Raw genomic sequence first — 23,597 nt, 5'->3', positions numbered from 1 at the left:
TTGTTGCTGCTGTCTTCAGTGAAGCAAGAGGATGAAGATCAGTTTTGCAAAGACCTTATGAGAATGCACGTGGTTACAAAGGCACCTGAATGTACATTCTGATGTATCATACAAGTGCACTGGTAGTATGCTAATGTATACAGGGAGGATGAAACCTGCACAAAAATTCACAAATCATTATAGCATATTCCATTTTCTGCCTTTCCCTGGTAGCAAGTGAAAGATGGGACTTATAAGACATTTCTATAATGCATAGCTGTGAAGGCAAAGGTATACTGTAACACTTACCTTATAACAGTCAAGTGGAACCATCATAAGAAAGCGAAGGGTCCTAACCTTTTACGCTGTGTAAATGATAAAGGTAATATAATACTTCCGACTTCTCTGTATTCTGCCTCTCTTGATAGATGTTGTGTAGAGGAACCAGTATCTTAAGATCTCAAGACATTTTGCAGTGTAAATTTAAGTTCTATAATTTACTGGATTGTCCTTTAGAATAAGTTCCTTGAGTGTTTGAGTCAGTAAATTAAACGGAGATGCCAAAATTATCTTTGCTTACTTCCAATTGGATTGCATCATCATTGTACCACTCCATGTTCCCAGGCTGACTCTTTTCCAGAATCTGCCAGGATCAGACTCAGAAGCAAAACAATTAAATTATGTTCCAAGTTTCCAAAAACTAGGAAGATATATATATATATATTTAAGTATCTATGTGAACAGGAAGTTGACACAGGCAAATCTGTTGACAGCATTATGAAGGCTTCAAAGGAATTTGCACAGATCATCTGCCTGCACTGATGTGTGTGTGGAATTCCATGTCAGACTGGTTAGTTTAGGAAAGAGAATTCCCAGTAATAGGTTTTCAGAGCAGTCTGGGCACCTGGGGGATTGTGTATTCAGCCATAACTGGAACTAATCAGATAGAAACTTGGCCTTTTTTTTTCTTTTTTGGGTCTGTGGGGTTTTTTTAAGTTTACATGCCGTAGTACTCAATATATTGAGAGAGACTTTATAACCTTTAACACTGCTGCTGGTCACTTTATATGTGCTTCCTAATATGTTTCCCAGTTTTTCCAATGGTGATGAGCCAACTTCATCACCTTTGTCATTTCAACTCACAGCATCTTATTTTTTTGTTTTGTTTTCCTCCCCGTCCCTCCCCATACATACTGTGCATTTAGTTTAGTACTTCCTTAATGAAGTACTAACTAAATGTGTGGTTACTATGGTTACTGTGCAGTAGTGCCAGTGTACAGTTTTTTTGTGACACTTACTGTGTAGTAGCTGAATAAAACTGTTCCGTAGCATATTAGCACAGTTTTTTGATCGGCACGCTACTGCACAGTGTTATTAGGCTACTGTGCAGCAAGCATCTTGTGTAGATGCACCGACTCAGTAATAAGTGCCTATATTTCAGAAGCTGAAGGTCCTGAGTTCTATCCCTGCTGATGACTGTGAGACACAGGAGCCTAAGGTACACTGTGAAGCTGATGACTGTGAAGTCTCTTGCTGCTGTGGAATCATTATAAACAACCACATTTCCCAGCATGAAGAAGGGTATTCTCTTTTAGTCTTTTTTTCTGTTTTTACATCTATTTACTGGTGTTTATTGAAGCAGGATACAATTGAAGTGATGTATGACAAAAAACCTAGCAAGAAAGGGTTTTAAAAGGGAAATCAGAATAGGCCAGGTGGCCTTTTCTGTACTTAAATATGCCTTATGGACATATTAACTTTAAGGCCATCTGAACATAACAGTTTGTTTCTTAACACACTGCTGCTCCTGCACTAGAGCAGGAAAAGGATATACTGAGTGTTATTGACTTTCCACACACAATGGTTCTAGTCTCTTGGCCCATTTTCCTGAAAATTCAGTGCATATGAATACCACTGATACCTAACACGTCTCTTTATTCAGAGATTTTTCATGTAATGTAGACATTTTAGGGTACTAAAGATGAGAGTTTAAGAAGAAACTCATTGGGTTTCAAGCTACTGGTATAGAGGTTGAATGTAAGATAAGAGGAGGATGAGAAGAAATATGGAGGGGACTGCTCTTTTGGGGAAAAATAAAAACCTCAACATTGCATTTTGGATCTAGATGTGGATGTATATAAATGTTTGGACTTGGTTTCTGTTCTTCTGAACTTCTGAACTGATTCACTGAACTGATGCCTCAAAATGTGTTTTGTCTTGAATATTTAGGTTTCTTTGGGAGCACCTACGTGTGCATTAGCTTATGTTAATGCGTATTAAAGTGTCACAAAAAACAGCACTCTTTAGCTAATGCACATTCAAATGAGCTAATGTGCCTTTTTCTAGTACCTCACAATGGAGGGGACTTTTACACATGCTCTGGGGGTGGGGACAGTGTTTTAATTAGAGCGGCTCCAAGAGACGCTGTAATTAAAGCTCAACCATGTCTTGCGTATCAGCATCCTCACGCTTAAAAATGGCAGTGGGGACACTTGAATTAAAGTTCATTTGAGATCAAATGAGCTTTAGTTCAAGCACCCTTGCCACCATTTTTAAGCACGGGGATGCTGATACACAGGAGGCTGCTGGACCATAGCAGTTGCCACAGACTCGATTAATTGAGTCTGCTCTGATGCACTGGAATTTCAGCACATTGAAACAGCCTCCATGCTTGTGTATAGGCACCTATGATGCTAAATTTAAAGTGCATTATCTATAGCACATTAATGAACATGCAGATGTGCCCTTTTAAAATAAATGTTGTTTGACATCTTATCCATTGAATTTGAATAAGAGCTATTGTCCTGGGGTTAGCTCCTGTAGTGACTTAATTTTCTGGCTTCAGGGGGTTTGCGGGGGATAGAGGGGGCGTGGGGAGGGAGGTTGTTTCTTTGTTTGTTTTTTGTTTGTTTTGTTTTGTTTTCTTTTTTTTTGTGGTAAATTCCACAGCATTGGTATAAAATAACACTGTCATTTTCTGTGACTACACCTACCACTCTTGCAGTCAAGAGTGCTTTAAGTCTTTTGTAGTTAAAATACAGACCTGGAATTTAGAAGACATGGAAATAATTTCAAATTGTATATCAGAATAGCTCTTTGGTTTTGATATAACTCTATCAGTTTATATCAACCATGGATCTGGGCCATATATTCTGCACTAGCTCTTGAAGAGAGATTTCTTTTTGGTTTTTGGTAAATCATGAAACTATTGTGTACCTCAGCTTCCCCCTTGTAAAATAGCAGTAATACTTGCATACTTCATTGGGATAATGTAAGATCAAATTCCTTAATTGTAAGAAAAACCTTTGAGGACTTTAGGTGGAAATTGCTCTGGCAATGGAAAGAGCCATATCCATAAATAATGGAAAATAAACCAAACAGCATATAAAAGAAGTGTGACTTGGTGAAACAGGAAATTATGACTTCTTTAAGTGCTCTTTTTTGTTTTGTTTTTTTTTCTCGTCAAACCTGTCTCTCTGCCATAGTTCATTATTAGTACTATTCTGTTAACTATCTAATATAGCTTATAAATTCCTTGGAAGCAGAATCCCATTATTTCTTTGAGGATGTAAGGACCAGCCATAAAGGCAGTAGGATATAAGTACCAATGTATATGTTGCTTACCATGCAACATTAAATTAAATGTTCATTTAGTCTTCTTTTGACTTTACTTGGTATGTTATTGTCTTTGTTGAAATCAGAGGTTATTCGAGCTCTGAAAATGATGATGTTGTAACTTTATTGTGCTGAGCCTGGATTACTTTTCAAGCAGTGCAGTGAGCAGAAGAGGTGAGAGAGCTGTCCATTTTGGAAAGAAAAAAAACCTGAGACCATCCATTTTATGTCACTTAGGACCTATTACAGCAGAATAATTTGGTCATTCAGAATTTTAGATCAAAGTAAAAATAGTCTAATGCCACATTGCATCCCAGAGGTGAGGTGATGAAGTCTATTTGCAATCATAATACCAGATGTTTAGCCACTGCTTGAACCCAACCAAAAAAAAAAGCTGCTAATTGGGAATAGTTGGTGTTGCAGTGCAGGTAAAAGACAATCTCGAATGCTGCTTCATAACATAGTGCAATAGTAAAATTAACACATGTCTATTATCACTGCTTGCAACTCTGCAGGAAGTTAATGGAAAATGGTTTAATCTTTTTCAAACTCCTCTAAAAGGAGAAATGTAAGAGTTCACCTGTGAGGCTGTGAATTTTACCTCCTCTCTGATTTCCTGGCCAAATTGTTATTGCAAAACAGCTTTATATTATTTGGCATCTCAGCTGTGGATTGGCTAACTAAATGAAGGATAGGGATCCAGTTGTTCATTTTTAGTAAATGAGAGTTGTGTTAATTTATTTTGTTCATGGGTATAAAGGAAAAGGATGCAGTGTCACAGCCTCCTCCCTGCAATTCCCCATGCTGTTTCAGGTAGTTCTGTTTCAGAAACACTTAAAGCAGAGACATTAATTATACATTTCCAGCATGACAGAGCCAACATCAGGAGTGACTAAAACATAATTTGTTTAGGTGGCAGTGCAGGCTGTTCTCTGATCAAGTTTTGTTTCCCACAGGGAGGCATCAGTCTTAAATTACAAAGCAAGCAGGCAAGAGAAAAGAACCAAACAATAAAACACTTCCCAGGGGGAGAAAGAATGAGGATCTGGTTCTGTGTGTCCTATTAAATACATACAATCTACGTTTTTGTCAGGTTTTTGGTTTTTTTAAAGCAGCAAATAATTTCAGTTTTAATTAAAAGAGGTTTTATGTTCTTCTATGTCTTAGAATTGTATTTGAGAGATTTTCTATAAATTTTTATTTTTTTGGTTTGGTGATTACAACTTCCACAAAGGAGGAAATAATCCTTTTGAAATGAGCAGAAATACTGGATATCTTACTTTGTTCCCTTTTGCACAGTCTTCAAATTAAACTGCATTTGAATCGTTTGGAATATCATTTGATTTTGCCTATCTTAGTTGAATTATGCATTATATAAATGAATAAATATTTTTCCCCTGTATATGGACATATGCACTTATGTGTGTCCTCTCCTAGATCATAGTTCAGTAAAGTATTAAGCACATGTTCAATCTTAAAGTTCACTGGGTCTATTCCTTTGCATAATGGAATTTGTACATATAAACTTGCTGAATCAAAGTCCTAGAGAAATGGCTTTGTATTTATTTTTTAAAAACTTGCTGTCAACATATTGATTTCTTATTTTCTGCTGTAATTAGGCTTTTAATATTATCTCTTTTGATACATTCAGCCTCACTGTATGCAGAAAGCACAAAATTAAAGCATATGTAAGCTGATTTCTATTATTGCAAACACCTTTAGGAGAAACAATAAAAATAAAATGTGCCACGAGCCATTGAAACCATCTTCTTGTAATGCCACTCCATTTCACCCTGCTTCTTTGTTTACCCAGTACAGCTCGATGGTATTATCAGAGGCACAGATTTTTAGACAAATGAAATGTATGTTTTATATCCCATAGATAGAAAGTACTTGTTTAGCGCTGTTGCAGTCTGTTGTATGCATGCACACTTAGATCTTTTTTAAAACAAGCCAAAGAAACATTTATAGTAATAGCCATTATGTAGAATTCTGAGTGTGTTCTCATGAACCATGTACTTTTAAAAAAATCTCCTTTGTTTCTCTATTTCCTTATCAAAGTAAAATTTGAAAGGGGCTATTCAAAATTATCTAATAAATTTGGAAGGTTGGCATAGTTCTGGAGACAAGTTAAAAAAATTAACTGAAACATTTAAAAATATATGTATAAATAGCAGTCCTTATCTCCACTGCAGTTTTAAAATGTGTAAACAGATTTCATGATTTTCTTCCCCTCCTTTGGAAAGCGTATAGAATTTCCAAATACGAAGTCAGAGGGCATATATGTCATTTTTTCTCCAAACACATTTAAATGCCTCAGATATATTATTAGCTCTCCAAATAAATGTATGTGCTTGATGAAAATGCAGACAAAACTTTATGTAGAGCTATACAAAATCAAGAAGGAAGTGAATATAATAAATCTGGTTTCAGGTGATCTCAGTCTTCAACATCTGTTCTCAGTTTTCTTGTTCAAAACTGAAGTGAGGGTCAGAGGATTAATATAAAGAATGGCTCTTCTGGTGGCCTCAGATTACATCACAGCAGTGAGCCAGAATTATGCTCCTTTTGGCAGAAGCTGAATATGCTGTTGATATGTGTGTATAACCTGTGAGGAGGAAAGACAGGTTATACTATGCTTGGACACCCCCTTCTGGCTAGTTAAGGAGTAGTTTCTTTAAAATTCCCTAAATATTTACCGTCGGCACACCCTGCACTGCTATTTCTTTAATATCGAGCAGTAGATTAACTTATCCCTGGATCCTTTGGTTTATATTGGAATTGCCTGCTCCAAATGGCACATATAAAATGTCTAAAGCAGATGAACTGCCAACAGGCAAGCAGATGAATTGCTAACAGCCAACAGTTTTCTTCTCTCCATTTGAAGATAGCCAAGAGACACAAAATGTGGCATGCCTAGCAGATAGGCCATTCCACCCTTCCATGGTCCAAGAACTGTTGTATGAACACAGTGATTCTGCATAGCTACCATGTCAATAATGATTTTATAGACAGAGATACACACATCCACACTTATGTATGTGGAAAAGATAATAAGAAATGCAACCTGGGATTATTTTCAAAATCAGGCAAAGTACTTGAAATAATGTAACAGCCATTGAGAGAGATTTATTTGAATTGGTGGTTTTTCTCTCATGGACATTGGGTATATGCAGGGAACATCATTGTTAGAATCAGGATGTTCATGTCATCATATCCAAGAAAAGGCATTTAAACCTGCACCTGCTCTATATGATGTATCCTTTAAAACAAAGACGGGGGGGAAAAAATCCCAGGGCAAGTTTATGTAGTCTGTTAATAAGCTTTGTATCTATACACAATGCCTATCTTGTGAATGAGAGGGGGAGGGAACAGAAGGGGAAGACCATAGAAACAGAAATGGAGGCCATGGAAAAGCATAGTTCTTCTTTCTTTGCTTTTTGCTGCACCTGCTATAAGTGAGGTCGTGGGAAAAGGAAACGTTCCACCTGGCAATGCTCCAGAGCAGGAATTCCATTGGTTCAGATGAAGAAAGTCTTCTCTTCGACCCCCTAACATGCCAGTTCATTAAAAGAAAAGCTTTGCCTGCCTAATCCACATCATTAAACTTTCCAAGCTGCTCCAATTTTCTCCCTTCCCACCACATAAAGATAGAAAATAACAAGTGTTGGTGGAATGAGGCCATTTAATGCATTCTGTTTTACTGATAGCAACAATGTGGTATCATGAATGCTGTACTTTAAATCAGTCTTCACTGTTAATCTTTCCATTGAGTGAAAAGAACCTCTTTCTCGCCTCTTCTAGTGTGCAGCCTCCCAGGGGAAGAGATACCCAACCTACAATCAGAATAGTCTTGATTAATGTGAGAGATTTCATTTCACAGACAGAGATGGGAGAAAAAAGTTTTATTAGATCAGGCATGTATTTTTTGCCTCCTATTCAGTACTGAAAATAATATGACAGCCTGTGTTTATGGTCTGAATATGAGAATCATGAAATCAATAAAATATGCTGCTAAAATCTGAAAGGTAAGTCAATAGTGAAGTCAGTAGGAAGCCTTCCATCTATATCTATCCTGGATTGGAACACCCCCCAAACCTTTTGAAAATTCAAATCATAAACCAAGCATTGAATTTCAACTCCAAAAAATTCTTCTGGTGTAATCGCCTTTACAGATTCTGTTTGTGAGGGGTTTGCCAATTCATGTGAGCCACAGAGCCATACAAAAAAAATATATAAAAAGATGTGCTTTCCAAAAAAAATTACAGTGATCAAGAAACCTATTTTATGTTGCCCACATTGAAGCATATTGAAGCAGTCTAAATACCACTTCTTTCTATTTTAGTTAAAAAATAGTTATAGTAAAAAACAACTGAAAAATTACAACAATCTTAGAGTATTATTCTTTACAGTTCTGTTAAGTTGTAATAGAGGAGGCTTGGTGGAAGAATTAATAGAAAACTTTAATAATCTTTTCAAATTTTCATTGAAATTGCTTCAGTTTTGATAAAAGGTCAAAACCCAACCTATCTCCCCCTCCCCCCCCCCCAAAAAAAAACCATATCAACCTTTTCAATTTGAGGGAATTAATTATTTTTGTAATCATCTTTGTGTCTGGGTTTGGAGGAAAATATTTATATGAAAATTCACATATTAGTTGAAAAGTAATTTTTACTGAAAGATGTTTGTCAAAAATAATGTCAAATCTAGTTTAGTTTAGCATTTACCACCAATACTGCTGTCAAACTGTAATTAAGCTTCATGAATATGGACATTAAGAAAAACTTGGTATTCTTGAGGAAATAATCTGTTTGCAATAGCAAATATTCATAATAGTAGATCTGTGTTGTGTAGGAACACTTGTCTATTAAGTATTAAGTTTTATTGGCTTTAAGAACCTAGACTAGAACTAAACATATACAAAGGTTCAAGCTGACCACATTTAGATGTCTTTTGCTGCACAACCTCCTAAATCTATGGCATCCATCAAGGGAAAATTGGATTACTCTAGATAAAACAGTTGAGTATTTCATTTAAGTCTCTGAGGAAAGTCTCAGTTTCTTCTTTTGTATGACAAGAGTATATGTGAACACTAAATGGTACCAGCCCTCAACATATTTCAAGATTTCAGTATGTTTCCTGTTCCACAATTGGATGAAAGGAAAGATCTTTCACTTATTTTGTCATACATGTGTACACACATAGAGTTTGATCCCGGAACAGACGCTAGCTAATGATCAGCATAGTGTCTTGGTATAAGGGTTCAAATGCCTACTTTATCATTATCCTACATCCCTGGTGTGTTCCTTGAACACTAGGCTTTTGGTAAATGTAGGGTTTCACTCGGAATCCCATCTAGGACTGTGAAAAGTTTCCTCATGGAAAAATTTGTCAGAATGGGTAGGTTCTTATAGAAAGTTTTGATTTATATTAATCCACATTTTCCAATAAAAAACAATTTGGTCAGAAATTTCTTAACCATTTCTAGTCAAGAGGGCAAGTCTTTGTGAAATTGATTTGGTCCCGTCAGCAGGTTGCCTGGCTGCTATAATGGATGTTCTTGCAAACAATATGAGTTGCAGATGCTGAAATCTACACAGAGTATGTTGATATGAAAAATGTATTGTATTTGACACAGCAACTGCTGCACTGCTTGGTTACTGTGCTAATTAGCATTGCTGAGTGACAGTGCTAATTAGCTCATCTCCAAGCTACTTAGCCTCCTAGACTTGCATACGCTGCTTCCAGTTTAAGAGGCAACCCACTTAAATTTTGTGTGAGGCTGCTGCTGCTGGGATCAGTATAGCATAGCTGTAGTCACTTTAGATGTGGAGGACACTCCATTTCTTTCAATTGTAGGTGACCACAAAGGACTTATTTATGGAAAGACAGGAAGCAGTTCCAAACTTTGTTCAAGCCCTGAAGGCACTCCAAATTAATAACTGGTGTTTTGGTTTGTGGGGGGTTTTTTGCACTTGGAAAAAAAGGGCTTTCTGTATCTGCATCTGTATTTGTATCTCTACACATACTTTTACTTCACCTTGCCTCCTCTCAAAAGTTTTAAGGATACTTCTATTAACAGTCCATGACTCTGGATTTATTGTGTGGAATCCTTACTGACTGAAATGTATGGTAAAACTCCTATTAATGTGAATGTTACCAAGATCCTGAACTTAGTAGTTCTTTCACAAGAAATTCTAAAGCTTTCCTTCATTGATTTCCTGTGATTAATCTTGTTTAGTTCCCTAACATGGTTTTACTAATAGGTGTTGCATGAGACTAAATACTGAGATCAGGCTCTCATGGTTGATATAACTGATATGCCACAATGGAATTTGAACCAATATCTCTTTTATTATTATTATTATTATTATTATTTCATATAAAAATAATGTCAGCATGTCATTTGTATATCTTTTTTTTACTTTTAGTTCACTTTTCTGGCCATTCTGATTTCCTCGGAGAGACAAAACTGAAATGAGATAAATGTGGGGGAATATATATATACACGCATACAGAATATACAGGAGAGATATACACACATACAGTACCAAAGCATTAATTAAATTGCCCATTTTATCTGGCAAAATGAACTCTGGAATCTTGGTTCTTTCACTTCAAGACTCATGACTTTGTGAGCAGATTGGAGTCACAGGAAAGAAAAGATAAGTAGGCATTTTACCAGAGTAGTTCCCTGGCTGCTTATCTCTGTAATGTGTATTCTTGAAATTTTAAGTCTGCTATTCCAGATTGAACATTTGTTTCACAAATGCAGCCAATCTGTAAGTCTCTTTTTAACTGGTTCACCTCAGCTGGAGTTCTTCTCCCTCCTAATTACCAACAGTGAGGATTTGCAGAAGCAGTCGGATGAGGAAAATAAGTTGCTAACAACTAGAATGGGTTAAAGAAAGTTCCCCTTTCCATTCAAGAATGTAAAACACATTGGAGAGGAAAGGAGGAAAGAACTATCCTAAATGTTCTACTGGTAAGTAGCAGAAATTCTCATATATTTCTGCAGACACACATTTATTTTACTTAAATCCAACTTAAGGATATTTTTCCATTTAATGTGGGGGGATTCTCTCATCTTGGATTGGAGAATGAAGAAGCAGGGGTGGGGAAAGGTAGCTGTTGCAATACTGGCTCCAGACCCAACCTGTGCTTGGTTCTGGAGCTGAAGCTGCTGCCTGCTGCCTCCGCCTCACCATCTGTCTCCCCGCCATTTCCCTTCACCTGCAGTCTAACCCCTCCACCCCTTTTGCCTCTGCCTCCTCATCTGCCCTCCATCCTCTGCTCTGCTGCTTACCTTTGCTGTGGTACAGCTCTGAACCTGCTCCCACTTGGGGCAGGGAGCATGTATTTGCTCTGTTCCAGCCCAGCCTGGTAACAGCTGATGGCACTGGTGGAAGCTTTGGCTAGACCCTGGGGCCCAGGCTATTACTTCTGTCACTACTGATGCTGCTACCAGACCTGGCTGGGACTGGAGGAGATAGAAGCATCATGCTACAGTCTGGGGATGAAGTCACTCCAGAGCTGATGGAAGGGTAAATGGTGGGGAAAGGCAGAATTTGGGGGGGAAGCACCCCAAGGAAAGCAGGACCAACAGGCAGGGGGCAGATATTGCATGGGCACAAACTTCAGGGGGACCAGGTAGAGGTGGGGGGAATTGGGGGAGTGCAGGTGCCAGGGGGTATAGCTATGGGGGTGCATGTGCAAGGGAAGCAGGTAGTAAGGGGAAAAAGTATGTGGGGGGGCAAGTGACAAGGTGTGTGGGTGTGGCAGGGCACTGTTTGTGTTTGCCACTTTAAGGGCCTGGAGCTAGCAGCTGCCAGATACCTGATGAGGGCAGCCATTTTGAACCTAGGGCTGCCCATATAAACATGGCAGTTTTGCTGCTGGAGGCCAGGCAACAGCATTGTCTGGATGTAGGGCTTCTGGTATCATCTGGAGTTAAGGAGTGAGCTGTAGGGGATGGTCAGGAGGCTCATGGTCCTGGGAATGACCTAAAACTGCACCCTGCTGGGAGTGGGTGGCCTGGTGGGGCTCCCAGTGGCACAGGAACCCCCAGGAAATGCCAGGCCAGTTACCACCCTGGTGAAAGGCAGGTCAGGGTGCCTAACACCTAGCCCCCACAACTGGGTGGGTTACCCCTATGTGCAGTGTCTGGGAGGACTGCAAAGAGAGAGACTCAGGCAATTGACTCAGGAACCTGTCTGAACATTCCCCCAACTAGTCAATGCTGGGGCCAGGACCAGAAGGGTCAAAGGGCCAGGGGCCCACCACAAGGAACACCCAAGAGCTGAGGCCCTCTGGTTCTGACTGGCCTGGAGATGGGCCAGGGCTAGGAGCCCAAGGTCCCAAGGGGGACCACACCCATGAGGGGGAAGCAGCTCAGGGAGTTATGCTGCCAAGAATGAAGGTGGATTAGGCTGCCAGTATGGAGGTATCTTAGAGTGGTCCTGATACAGGATTATGGGGCCCAACATGGGGACGGTGATTGTGAGAACATCTGGATGCCATCTGTGAGGTTTGAGCTGCGGTGTAGGGGAGGATCGGAGCCTCAGGTAGCACCCTCTGGCATTGAGGTACAGTAATGGGCAGCATTCCACTTGATTAACATCAATTAATTACCAACAAGGCATGGTGGACAAGAAGTCAGGCAGTTAGCCCAGAAACAGGAGGGGCAGGCCCCCTGTTACAGTGGGGTACAAGGGTTAAGCTGCTTGACTCTCCTACTACCTTCCTCGCCTACTGCCTATGCCCCGGCATTCTTTCCCCACTGCAGTGTTGGGGGAACAAATTTAAGATGATCCTCTTGTTAGATCCTAACTCCATGTGGAGCTCAATGACTAGGGAGACAATGGTCTAATTACCTGTGGATCCTGGTACTCATTAGCCAGAGCAGGGAGCAAACACCAGCACACATTGCTCGCAACAGCTTTATTCAGAATGGAGACAGCTTTGGACAAGGGGCTCACACCATAAGAGATGGGGTCCTGCCCCAAACAATACATTTTTCTTACATTTATACACTTTGGTTAATACTCTTTAACATTCACTCCTCCTTTGCCCCACCTTCTGTTCCACCCATTTCTTCTCCCATCTCAAGCTCCGTTTACTATTTGCTTCATTAGTATGGAATTGCTTATGTATTTCATTCATTTACATGTCTTCTTGCTACGAGCACATGTCTAAGACCTTGACTCCTTCTGTTCCATCAATGGGAAGACTGACTAAAACCTGGAAGCTTTTGGAGGCTTCTTCACCAATCATCATTCACCTTTTTGCATATGTTCATCTTGGATTCTGTTACCAATTATGTGTTGTTTTTCACATTCCAGTCTGTTTTTCTTTCTTCAGTTGTACCATCTTCTACCTTTTTGGGCCCCTTGATCTTATCTTGTTCCTTGCTGTAGCTGCTTTTCCTTCAGAAAATGGTTAACAGTTAAAATGGTTACTTAGTATAAGAAAATGGCTGGATTAGATATCATTCTGCCTTGTGGTCAGCAGCTCTGCTAGGCCACAGGTCATGCCTTGTATTCAGCTGCAAATCCAGTGCTTTCTAAGATCCAAATTATTGCTACTCTAACACCTCTAATAATTAGATTATATCCATAGAAAATTATAAGAAATTTATCAATTTTCCATGTCTACAGACTTTATTACTGGGTGATTGTTTTAAATTTAGAGTCATCTTGAATTAAGGTAAATATGGTATAAGTGGGAAATAATCATCTATTAGGTGTGTTTCTAATAGTTTCCTATAGGGAAATTTTCTTGACATAATAGGACTAGTCTTATCTAACACCTTTCTTTATAACTAGTAGAATACAAAATTTGCATTCTCCTCAATTGAAACAGGACTTATCCTTAGATTTAAGTGGGTTGTCAGGCCTTCTATGGACCACCAGCCTAAAAAAAATTGTAACTCAAAAATAAAAAAGTTGAATGGTAATTATTGATCAGATCTGGTTCAAATGAGAAGGTGGGATTTTTGAACTTTTTTTAAACAAGATGAATGCAAGATTTTATGTTGAGAAAACAAGAATATAGGTTATACTTATGGAGAATTGTAAAAGGGTAAAGCAGAAAGGTTAAGAATCATTGAGAGAACATGTTTAACTTTTGAAGTGATGCAGTGGGGGCAGTCTCTGCAATGTGCTATCAAGCCAAGGTCTGGACCTGGATGCCACAGGACATGGAACTCCCAGTAGAAATGGCTGTAGTGAGGAGTCAGGAGAGCCAGCCCAGGAGAGGTACCTGGTGGGCTGAAAGGACAAAACTCCATCTTAAAAGGGAGGGCTTCAGGACTAGAGTCCCAGAGGCGTTTGCATTTGAGTTAAGACCAGCTGGGTCACTGTTTTGTGAGTTTATTTGGAGGACCAGGTTGCACCTACAGAGGAGGAGGATTTATATAAGGTGCCTGGGAGGCACTCTCCACTATCAGGGACTAGACATATTCCAAAGCTGAAAAGACTGAAGCTGGTGTAGTTAAACTGGAGCCCCAGAGGTACTGCAACCAAGGCAGAGCCAAGGCTTAGGAGCTGAGGTCTCAGACGGTGGAACAGGGCTCAGCCAGAGAAAAGTGAAGTCCAGGCAGGGATAGCCAAAGCCCCAACAGGTGCTTGAAGTCTTGAGAAGGTGCTGCCTTCAAGGGCGAATGCCCCAGGGGAAGCACAAAAACCTTAGAAATTAGTGTAAACCTAGCAGCCAGGACAGACCTGGCAGGTGCGTGAACCAGTAAAACTACTCCTGGCTCCAGGGACCTTTGCTTCAATATAAGAAAATCAAAGACATGGCAGGTGAGAGACTGGAGGTGAGATGGGGCTGGAGAGAGCCAGCAGGCAGACTCCAGGGCACCAGATGCCGGGGGTAGTGAACCTGTAAGGTGTGCTACGTCTGTTCCCCACCTCCCATGCTCCCCACCAGAACTGCAGGTTATAATTCAGCCTACTCAGTATTTTTTGTCTCAACCCTACATATTCTTAAACAGTCTAAGATCAGAAGGGACCACTAATGACAATCATGATATTTGACTTCATGTAACTCTTGCCGTGGATATTTTCTCCAGAACTAGATTAAAGTATGATTGTTTTTAATAAGACATCCAACAAGATCTAAAAGGCTCAAAGCAATTTAGAATCTACTACTTCCCCATCTTAATAAGTTTATTTTTGGGAAACTACATTCTATTTCAAGGTTGAATTTGTTTAACTTCAACTTTCAGCCATGGATTTTATTATAACTTTGTCAGAAATGTTGGGAAGAAAACCCCTTCATCGCATATCTTTTCCATGCACAGGTGCTCAAGTCATTTCTCAAGCTTCTTTCAATAAGCAGAATAAGTTGAACTGCTTATGTATTTATATTATTACAGTAGCCTTCCTTTGAACTCTCTGCAGGATTCTCACAGCTACCATGAACTGTGGACACCAGAACTGGGTATAGTAGAAGATCTTGCCCATCATCTTGAAAAGAGAAGACTATTTCTCTATTTCTTCTTACTATTAATCTTTTTTGTGAATAACCAAGATTGCATCAGCCCTATCATCTGTAGCATAAGCTGGCAACAATCTTTGTATCCTCTTCAAATATTATGAGTTTAGATTTTGTATTCAATCTAGATTGTTGATAAACACCATTGAACTTCATTGAACAACAAACTGATTCCTGAGAACCCTTCTCCTAACTATCCCACTTCTTGATAGATTCCTGTGAACAACCAAATATTGATATTTGCTAGGTACCCATTTTCAGTGTATCTAGATTGTTATCAGAAGTTATAATTTGACATATAATAAAATATTTTATTTTAAGCAAGATTCCAGGAAGCTCATAGTAAAATGTGTCAGAGAAAACCAAGCATACTATTTCAGTATGGTTGCTTTAATCAACCTTTAATCTCTTCCAAATAAAATCGTATATATCCCCCCCAAAATAACCCAAACAGAAACTTTGCCTGAAAGCCTCAACTGTACAGAGCAATGCAAAGGACGGACACTTCTATTTTAGAAGGCCTACTTTACAAAAATAATGTTGAGGGATATTATATTTTCAGCTTCTAATTTTTTGTTGAGAGCAACATGGCTTCTGTTGCTTTTGGTCAGGGGTTGGGAGGAAGCACTTAGTTGGGGTTTTATTTTTGTTTGATCTTTTTTTTCCCCAGTATTTTGCCAAATTTTTAGATCAGTCTTTGGTTCCCTAGAGCCATCCATTTCCCCTTTTAAAAACATATGAGAGGGGGTTGGGCATTTAATCCCTCCGGGTATGGCAGAATTAAGCATAGGAGTAAGAGAACATTTCAGAAAAAATTCATACTACAGATTTTCCATCGTCACTGAGAGATTGAAAATTATTGTTTCCCTCATTAGGACAATTCCCCAAGAGCTGACTGAAAAACTTTAGGATAGCTTGACACGCATGTCTGAAGAATAAGAAATACTATATTAAAATACTTGTCAGAGAATCAACACTTCCCCTCCCCTCTGTATAATTTAGAACTTGAAATATATTTGGGTATTCAAACCTACTTATAATAGGATAAATTGCCACTGTGTCCTATGTGATCATTCAGGGGACTGAGGGCAATAATGATATATCTATATCTATATTTAGATATGATATATTTATATTTAGATATAGATATATCATTACTGTCCTCAGTCCCCTGAATGATCACATAGGACACAGTGAACATACACATATATATGTGTGTTATTATTGACCTCAGTCCCCTTAATGATCACATAGGACATGTGTGCATGTATATATATGTGTGTGTGTGTGTGTGTGTGTGTGTGTGCGAAGAGATGAAAAACAACCTTCCCTGTGTTAAAAAAGGTAAATCTGAAATGACACCCAAGTAAAGATATTATTTATAGAAGCAGAATCTGAAAAGAAATGCCAAAAGATGTCCAAACTGATTGAAGTGCTCAACCTTGACAACTCTGAAATTTGCAGGTTGAATACCTGCCAAAATTTGTGCATGAGCCTTCATACTTTTTCAACCACTAGGTTTGACTATCAGTGTGATATAAATGGATGAAGGAAATGAGGAAACTAGAAGACATTTGCTAGCTCTGTTTAACTCCCCAATTTTGCATAATGTATTTTATTCACCACTCTGATATAGCAAGATGCTAGGACTAATGCCGATCACTACAAGACTTCTTTTTTTTTGGTGCAAAGACTACTCTCCTTCTGCAAATATTATTCCACCCTTTCTCTGCTCATACTACAATAGTTGAAAAAAGTATTGTATTCTTGTCATTTTTAACACATTTCTGCAAAAGCAAAATTACTCAGGAATTCCCATGTGGGAATTATGAATAATTGGACTGGTTCTGCTATGATATAGAAAGCATTTTCACTAAAAGCAACAAGTTATACTTACATAAACATGATGTAACTGAGCAGAAAATACTGGGTTTTATCCTTTTAAGTAAAAGAATGCTTTTTAGTTTCACAGGATTGTTTATGACTTGATGTTAACTTTTCTTTATATATTGCAATATATTAAAGTCAATATTCTAAATATATTAAGTATATTAACACAATAATATTCATAACAAAGATGTAGGCAGGAGTGTACCTGAGAAGGAGGTGGCTGGGAAGGACTAAACACTGACTTGTGGGAGTGAGGGGAAGAAAGGGGAGGGAGAGCAAGCTGTGTGTTCATATTCACCATTGTGGCAGCAACTGGAAGTCATCGCTGCTTCTTTGCCCCAGGCACCCCGCCACATCCCTACACTGCTGAAAGTAGATATTATTCATATTATACCAGTTAATAGGTAAGGAAACTGAGTGGGACTGAGGTAAAGTCACCCATCAACAGTAACATACTAACTCAATGCTAGAGCTGGATCTCTTCATACTTGTTAGAGTACTTTGATCAGAGAATACTTTTATTGGCAAAGAAGAAAATGAAAGTAAGGGTTAGATAGCAGCATAAGCTCATAGTCCACTTAGGAGGTAATAGAATCATGCCAGGAGTAGTACTGTAAGGTGTTGTGCTTACATTGAACCTTATGGGCTAGGTCCAGACAGTCAAAAAGCCTGAGGCTGAATCCAGGGTTTGCCTATGTGGGGAGGCAGCGCCTGCCTGGCTGCTGTCCTCCCCCACCCAATTCGAGGCAGGGACAGATGCTGCTAAACTGTGGCCGGGGAAAGATAGTGGCATTGAATTCATAAAAGCCTGAAAAATAATAGTCCTTTTTCTGAAGCAAGCATGTATTGAACACAGCACTTGGCAACTTCAATCACATGATAAAAACAACCAAAGCCTTCGCCTAAGCTAAGATACAGCCCAGTAAAACACAGTGAGAGCACACAAAACATAGTCTAACTTAGAGTGGAATGTAATAAACCAAAAAGGCAAGAGAAAGCCTTTCATAACTCTAACATAATCATAAAATACTTCATGCAGAAGTGCAAAATGTCTCCTTGCAGCCAAATATTCAGAAAGTCCTGGCTCAGCTATTCCAGTCTCCCACCTTCTACAGGTTCTGCTTTATAATGTAAATGTAGGTCTCTGCATTCCTTGGTCACACCAGCACACGCCGTCTGCCACCCTCTCTTGTTCCCTTAGCTCCATCTCCAGCACATACATGTGATGATTGTGCCAAGTCTTTGCCAACACCTCCATCCTCTCAGTCTGGTCCTCCAGGTCTTGGCTCTGTGCTCACATTTGCCAGGGAACCAGCTCGGTTCTCCAGCCTTCCCTCTCCCCCATGGCTTGAGGGAGCTGAGGGGAATCATTCCCCTTCCACCTCCTCCTCCTGTTATCAACTGCTTGCTTTAGTCTCTGCCAGAGGTGGGAGGGGGTGGAGTCTTCTCCTTAAGATATTGTCCCTTTCTCCCCACCTAGCTGGGGTTGTTTCACCCCAGTACTGTTTCCTGCCATGGCAGGGGGTAGGACTTGATTATCTGCTCAGGTCCTTTCTGACCCTAGAAACTAGGAAACTTAGTCTCTGATTAGGAAAATACATTATGCTAGGTAGGTGAATCAATAACTGAGGAACAATCAAAGTTGTGAGAGCCATACTGTAGTCCTCATGGGTCTTGGATTAATATCGTAACAAGATGTTAGTTACCTTTGCTGTGCAGGCAGTGGTTTGGCATGCAGATGGAAAATAAACCCCCTCCCTGCCCCCTTCCCCATGCTGGCCAGCTCTGGCCATTTCCACACCTTTGTACTGTAGTGGCAAGGGGGAGACCCTGGCAGGGGCTGATCCACCCCAGGCAGACAGACCCAAGTTGTGGTCCACTGGGGTGGAGAGGGAAGGAAGGGGGAATAAACCCCTTTCATTCCCCTTCGCTTTAGGGCACTATGCCGGGCTGGTGTCTGGCCACGCGCCCATCCCTGCTCTGGCTAGAGAGCAGAGGGGTGGGTCCAGCCCTGCTCTCTGAAGCAGACAGCACAGCTAAGCCCAGGGCTGGAAAGCATGCTCGGGTGCTGGGGGACTCTGTTTTAACTTAAACCAGGAAGGGGTCTGGGACAGAAGTTTTGTAAACCAGTTTGACCCAAATCTGTTGTCTGATACTACATTCAACTAGGTTTATCTTAAACCAGTTTCAGTCATTTTGAAACTGGTTTATATGCACACTGAACTTATGTTCTGTTACAGGTCTAAACCAGCTTCTGATCACTGACAGTCTATGTGTAACTTCTGTCCCTAGCCATGATGATCCCTAGCCATGATGATCACTAGTTCAGGTGTTAACCAAGGAACACAAAAAGCATCTAGGAAATGTATCTTGCCTGTACAAAAGGTACTTGCCTCATTTGTTTTGTTTTCTTTTTTTTCACAATCCTTATTGGAAAATAAGTTTAAATTGAAATGAGAATTGAAGTAATTATTTATGTTTGCGGTGGCATTGAAAGTTCATACAACTTCTAATTTAGGGCTAAAATTCATCCTGTAGTATAGTATGAATTATTTTTGTTTTCCTAAAAATATGTTAGATTTATTTATACTAGTTTCACTCATATAAATTTTACAGTAGCATAAAAAAGAGAAAGAGAGAAAGAATGGTCTATTCTTAATCAGTTATTTTAATGAAAATGTACATTCTTTGTAATAAAATGCTAAGTAAAAAGTAATAGATTGGTCCTTATGAAACAGATTTTTTTCTACTGATATGAATTAGCAGAAGATAAATGAAACTCTTCAATATTTCAGTAATTATTAAACATATCTTTCCAATTTCAAGACTTATATAGGTAATCAATTTTATCTTATTTTAATTAAGTTTCATAGTGTAACCTTCTATAGACAGACTGTTCAAGGTGCTTGTCAAACAGAATAATAGGTCATATATGCTATTGATTTTAACTCTCTCTTTTAGGAACTGATCTTATATTTTTATTAGATTGATCGTAATAGGTACTTTCAGACAAGCTAACTCCACATATGTAAACAGTATAGATATATTCTCCTGATATAATGTACAATAATGCATTAATATTACTTAGCATTCAGATAGATGCATTGTGACTGATGCATTAAAAAAAGAAAGGTGACAAGAAAGAATATATTTTCTATTAAACTAAATTAGCATTGCAGCCATCTCAGCTGGAGGGTGATCACTTTAATCAGAAATTCTAGAAGGCAAGTTTAAAGACCACAAGATTTTTGTTTCCTTTCTTTCCTTTAATGGAATGGTCCCTAGTAGAGGGACTCCATCCACTAGTTACAAGTGCTCCAGTGAACAAAAACTTAGATTTAGACTCAGTTTAAACTGATACATATATCCTGATCCCGATACACTGAAAGTTGTATAGTTAAGTACATTTGTTCAATTACTGAAAGATTTGTTGAATCCAGAATTTTAGTATACTTTAACATACGTTTTTAGTTTCCACTGAGAAAAACCCTGCATGTTATACCAGAAATGATTTTGTCATTCGTACATTGGTAAGGGTAGTAGAATTTGGCCTTACAATGCACTGTAGATAGATGGACAACAAGCTAGGGCATGTGTAGATGAGATGGGGGCTCTAAACTGAAGCAGTGGGTTTTAAAAAACAGTGCTTCAATTTAGGGCTGATTAAACCCCTGTGTAGTACACATACCCACTGACTTACGTGCATCTCCAGTGGGGAGGGGAGGGCAAGCTGCTGGTGGGTGGAGCAATCCCTGGGCTGCAGGGGGGCTGGTACTTCCCTCTGTGGCAGCGGTGACACCCCCCCCCCCAAGGCACCTGGCTCAGGTGGTCCCAGGGGGCACTGCAGCCATGGAGGGAAGTACTGGGCATCATGTAGCTCAGGCAGGCAGGCAGACTCTGGGGGGAAGGGAGGAGGGAGGGAGATGGATCAGGCTCACACTTTTCTTGGGCACAGCTGCCTTCCTGGGCTGCTGTCAGGCTGCCTGCAGGGCTTCCTGCAGAGCTGTGGAGCTTCACAGAGCCGGGTGCTTTACTCCACAGCTGTAGGGGCAGCAAATTAATACTCCTCAAAGGAGTTTTAGTTTGCTGCACCCCAAGTTATTTAAAGCACGTTACTCTGCCAAATTTCCAACAGCAGCTCGAATTAATGTGCAATCCACCTCCAAGGCGTGCAAACACCAACACCATTAAAACAGTGCAAAAGCATTTGGCTTACTTTAAAGTGTTGTGTACACACACCTCTTATTTTGTCTACACATGGCCCTAGATAGTATATGAGAAAGGGGAAATCCAGACACTCTGTTAAAAACTCTGCCAAGACCTAACATACTAATTAGAACCTCTATTGTGAATCTCTGACTTTATATAGGATTACTTTTGATTTAATTAATGAGGACTATTTGTCAAGTTCAGCCATATTTCTAAGCCTTAACACTGTCACTACTGCTTAACTGCATTACTAGTAACTGTTCAAAGAGATTATATATGCAGGCAACAACTAAATCCTTTGTAATTACTGTTTGCATTCCACTCACTTTACATTCAGAGATGCTATTGGTAATTTTCTTATTTTATTCCTTTTGTATCCTTATCCATGTTTTGGTCATTACTAAAATTAAAACTAAAGGTAAAAAAAAAGTTTGCTATCACCCAGAACCTAATCCTGAGACCTGACTGAGAGAATTTCTATTTGTTTCCCTGTGGGTGCGTATATATTTCCCTGGGTAAATATTTATAGAATGTGATCAGTGAGGCTGTTAATTATTTCTATTGCTAACATTTACAAACCTTTTACCTATTTTCAGTTAAAAGTCTGAAAACATTTCAGTCCACATGTGCCATGTTGTGTTCCTGACTCAGGCTGATGTTTTTTAAACCTTCAGTAAAGCTGTTTAGCTGCTTCTATGGGTTGTGATAATTATATCATTTGCCCATATTTTGCAGTTTTTTTATGCTACAGCTTCTCTCTGTTTTGGAGTATGGAATTAAAATTTTCCTAGTGGCTTACCCTGAAGTTTAGACTTTTCCTGTAATAGCTCCTCTGTGGGTGTGTCTACATGTTCAATTAATGCACCTGAACTTTCTTTGCAGAAAATTTAGTCTCATTAAACTGTGCCCCTTCACATGCACCCACCAGGAGCAAATTTGCTTCCAATGGGAGCAGTTCACTCCATGGCTGCTACTCTCTGCTTTAACTCACTTCAGAAGCCAGAGGGGGTTCCAGGCTCCTCTGAGTGCTAGCCTGGGACCGGCAGAGTGCAGTGGAGCTGATCCCAATCTCCACAGGGCAGGGGAGAGCTGGCTTATCAGCTAGGACTGTTGTGCTTCAGCCACATGAAGATTGGGTAAGGACCTGATTCTCATGTTGCTGGGATAGCTCTCTTAATGACATGGGTATCGGGACAGGTCCCAATCCCCACATGGTGGGGAATCAGCTGCTCCTGCAGCCAGAAGAGCTCTCTCCCACATTGGGGCTTAGCCAGTAGAGGGAAGAAAGAAAGAAAGATTTGGGAAAATGTAATATGTGCATAGCAGAGAGGGGAGAAGATCATAACAGAGAGGGATAGGAATAGGCTGTGTGCAGTATGGGCAGAAAGTGTCAGTCAGGCTGATATGATTGCATATCCTGTACTTTCTGGGTGTCCAAGTTGATATACCACGGTCTTACCTGCAAAAGTGCTAACACTCAGAACTGCAACTGAAATCAGTGTTTAAGTGTTTTTCATAGAATTTTCATAGAATTTCATAGACATCAGGGCTGGAAGGGACCTCGGGAGATCATCGAGTCCAGCCCCCTGCCCAAAGGGCAGGAAGTCAGCTCGGCTCATAGGATCCCAGCAAGATAAGCATCCAATTTACTCTTGAAGGTGTTCAATGTAGGTGCTTGAACCACCTCTGCTGGCAGACTGTTCCAGACCTTGGGGGCTCGGACAGTAAAGAAATTCTTCCTTATGTCCAGCCTGAAACGGTCTTGCAGGAGTTTGTGACCGTTCAACCTCGTCATCCCTTGGGGCGCTCTGGTGAACAGACATTCCCCCAGATCCTGGTGGTCACCCCTGATAAACTTATAGGTGGCCATCAGATCACCCCTGAGCCTATGCTTTTCCAGGCTAAAGAGACCCATGGCTCTCAGCCTATCATCATAAGATCTGTTTTCCTGACCTCTGATCATGCGCGTGGCTCTCCTTTGGACTCTCTCAAGCTTCTCCACATTCTTTATGAATTGTGGAGCCCAAAACTGGACGCAGTACTCCAGCTGTGGCCTCACCAAGGCCGAGTACAAGGGGAGAATGACATCCCGGGATTTGCTCGAGAAGCATCTATGGATGCAAGCTAGTGTTTTGGTTGCTTTATTAGCCGCAGCATCACCTTGAAGGCTCATGTTCATCTTGTGGCCAATGATGACCCCCAAGTCTCTTTCTTCTGTAGTGCTATCCAACATAGCACTGCCGAGCCTATAAGAATGCTGCAGGTTTTTCCTCCCAAGGTGGAGAACCTTGCATTTTTCGGTGTTAAACACCATCAGGTTCTCATCTGCCCATTTGCTGAGCTTGTCTAGGTCAGCCTGGATCACCCGCCTATCTTCTGGTGTGGATGCTTTGCCCCAAAGTTTGGGG

This window comes from Crocodylus siamensis, chromosome 2 (assembly GCF_052110815.1).
Source record: "Crocodylus siamensis isolate JL-2025a chromosome 2, ASM5211081v1, whole genome shotgun sequence".
Taxonomy (NCBI): Eukaryota; Metazoa; Chordata; order Crocodylia; family Crocodylidae; genus Crocodylus; species Crocodylus siamensis.
The sequence above is the reverse complement of the archived record's forward strand: the minus strand, read 5'-3'. Positions refer to the sequence as shown.